Here is a 3153-nt window from a genome sequence, read left to right as displayed (position 1 = left end):
GGGAATGGGATGGGATGGGTGGAGGGGGATAACAAAGTAAAGCACCACAGTGAGGGAGACAGATGGCAGCGAGGCTTGCCTGTGGAAGGCAGACAAACTCTGCTGGAAACTTCATTAGCATTAACCAGTGTATTTTTAGAGTTCACTGACAAGAAGCATGCAGGAGGTAGACACCACCACTAGAGCGTGCATATTATAGGTGTGTGTTTGTGTGTGCGCGCGCTCTGGTCCCGTGTGGGAAGCAGGGAGAGAAAGAAGGACAGCTCAGCAGGAGTCATTAATATCAGCGATCACACACCCAGCCGGATAAAAGCAAACTGTGTGAGTGAGCAGCCTAACGGCACAAAGCCAGCCGACTCCATCAGCTGAGGCTGTCCTGGCACTGAGCAGACAGAGGGGAAAGAAGGGGGCCTGTCGACTGGCCTCGAGCTGGAAAAGCAATTAAGGCTTCAGCACCACGGACAGCGCCTCCAAAACACAGCTACTACATGAAACATCTCACACACCTCAATCCCATCCACTTCCAATGTCACTGCTGCATACACACTGCCTACACTTCCTTGTGCGAGTCTGCTGCCGGAAGCTGCGCTGGATAAGGACTGATCCGGCCCATTTCAGCACCACAGTGATGTTGAGAATAGCCCACAGTGGGCTATTTTCAGGCGGTTCCACATGCACACACACTCAGATGCTGCATTCTGTGCATGGCTGAGCATGAACTACAGAGACGTGAGGGTCACAGTAAGGGTGCCACCAACCGTAAGCTGCCGGTAGTTGCTCGTCGGGTGTTGACTAGGGAATCCGTGATGGCCTGTAGAGGAAGGCCGACCATATTAACAAGCCCTCCTATGAAAGGATGTCCAAATATAATGTCATCAGCCTAAAGCGGCTGCGTCTTGCATAAACAGGAGCAGAGCTCGCATTCTGTCTCTAAAAGGCTTTAAAATGTAAATGCAAACAGGCTGGATCAAAACAAATCAGGCCCATCGAAAAAATGAACGCCTCTTGCATTCAAATGTGACAGCTGTCTAGATTCCGTGCACGGGAAATGGAGCGTCTCCTGAATAAATGTGCTCTAACATCGCGACCTACAGCACTAATAGCATGTAGCGCCCTGAAGCAAAGCTGTAGCATGTGTGTACTTACTATTAGTTTCGATGCGCTCAGTGAAGATAAGAGTAAGTCCTCCGGGTGGGACCCGCCAGGGGAAAAGCCCGGTGTCAGATTATTTGGTAGAAATATGCATCTTTGCAACAATTTTTATGGCTCTGTTAATATGGCTATACAGTAAATGTGCAAGCTGCTCCGTGCCTAAACAGAATCTTACAAAAACGAGACGGCTCTCATTCGGATTGTTTCCGTGTACTGCAGTTACGCATGGCCAAGAGAAGAGATGACAAAAAAATCCATAGAGAAAAAAAAAGTCCCATACATCCACTATATACAAACGCAAGCCCACCATAAACGACGAAACAGCGATTCACCACACTCCCCTCCTTTTTTTCTCTCCACCTCTACGATCTTGAGCTAATTCACGACGTCATGATGGAGACGCGCCGTGCGTAACAGCCCCCCTCACGCATTTATCGCATCTTTTTTCTTTCCCTCCTTTCCAAGATGAAACATGCCGACGTCTAAAGCCCCACAACAGCAAAAACATAGCACAATCTTAAGAAGCGGCTTTGGATTTATGAGCTTGCAGATTCAGTCCACGTGGATAATTATCTCGACGGCAGGAAGACAAGAGGAGGTGCAGATATGGCGCTGTGGTATTAACGCGGTCTACATTGTTAAGCCTTTCTCTAAAGCTCTTTGGAGCTTAAGTCAACGAGGCAGCAATCAGTCATCCCCACAACACTGGTCATCTATTAAATCAGCCTCTCCCCGTTCTTCCATCTTCTCGCGATCCTGCTTCATATTTATATGTCTGCTGAATAATTGAAGCAAGGCGAGGGAAGAAATTCACAAATTCCCATCCCACTGAATTCAGCATGAAAGAACAGAAGGCCAGGCAGCAGGATCTGCTTTTATTGATTACAGGTGTGACAATCCAATCCGACTAACTCACAAATGCGATTCAGAGGGTGAAAAGTAACTGTTAAGACAGCGGTGAAAAGTGAGGTTTTTCAGATAAACTGACAATAATGAGACTTTAAATATGTCTGCGATACTCAGAACATCTGTACAGCAAAGATTCAACATCTGTACATGTCAGTATTTTCCAGCTTTGTAATAATTACACAAATTTACAAGTCTTTCTTTTCTGACTTCATTGTTTTGCTTCTTTGACAAAGTACAATCATAAAAGAACCAAAAAAAATCATCATCAGAACTCTTTCAATTCTTGTCAAAAATCAGTCAGGCTGTTAAAAATATTTTAAAATCATAAAACGGGCACTCACTTCATATTTCAATGGTTCCAAACTGAGATTACAACAAACTACTACTCAAGCTAAATTTATTTGTGTCAAGGCACACCTCAAATTACAACAAGGGCAAAAAATATACACAAATGTAAACAATATCCAAATCATCTGGATCATGACACTCCAGTGTTACAACACCAAGTTAAATAAAACAAATAAGGCTGATTGTGTCAGTGTTTGTTTCAGCAAGCAGCGCTCAAAAAACGAAATGATGGAGTGCATGCTGCCTTAAGACTCATTTCAGGGATTTTCAAAAAACGCATTCTCTCGTGCTAAAACGTCCAAAAAAAAAAAAAAAAAAGCACAACTTGCAGCATGTTACAGGAAATAAACACATGGAACAAGGATTCAAACATGCTTTCACTCTGCACTGACAAAGAAACATTTTTTACATTCTTCCCTACTCGCTGAGGAGGTGGGGATCTCAGGGGCCCTGCGACCTTCTACCTTGAAGCAATCGCTGATGAGACTCGACTCGACTGGAGAGGAAGCAACAGAGGAGGACGAGGGAGAATGTTTTTACCAGTCTCACCAAGTTAGATCAACGATTAGCCTGGGAAAGCAAAAAATGATGCCTTTTTAAATATGTCTGTTCAAACAAGGCTTTTCATCTTTCTTAGCTGCTCCTTCATGCTCAAGGAACAAATTCTACCCAGAATCCTTCAGAGGAGTAAATATACTGAATACTTGTCCTGCAGGGATGTAAGCTCTGTAGATCCTGTAGTGT

The 3153-nt window shown here is 44.4% G+C and overlaps 1 protein-coding gene across 3 annotated transcripts in view; it reads right to left on the bottom strand.

Moving 5' to 3' along the window:
* gabbr1a (gamma-aminobutyric acid (GABA) B receptor, 1a) overlaps window positions 1-1499 on the bottom strand; it is a 128132-nt gene extending 126633 nt beyond the window's left edge. For 2 of the 3 annotated variants that reach the window (XM_042221285.1, XM_042221284.1), the window contains exons 1-2: window positions 1147-1499; window positions 759-811 (exon numbers count right to left, since the gene is read on the bottom strand). The gene's annotated coding sequence lies outside the window, so the exon portion shown is untranslated. The remainder of the gene's footprint in view (window positions 1-758; window positions 812-1146) is intronic. The other variant, XM_042221283.1, reaches the window with a different exon arrangement.
* Between the last annotated feature and the right edge of the window lie 1654 nt (window positions 1500-3153).

Source organism: Haplochromis burtoni, unplaced genomic scaffold (assembly GCF_018398535.1).
Source record: "Haplochromis burtoni strain Fernald_Lab_line unplaced genomic scaffold, NCSU_Asbu1 Contig_64, whole genome shotgun sequence".
Classification (NCBI taxonomy): domain Eukaryota; kingdom Metazoa; phylum Chordata; class Actinopteri; order Cichliformes; family Cichlidae; genus Haplochromis; species Haplochromis burtoni.
This window is presented reverse-complemented; position numbering and strand designations above follow the sequence as displayed.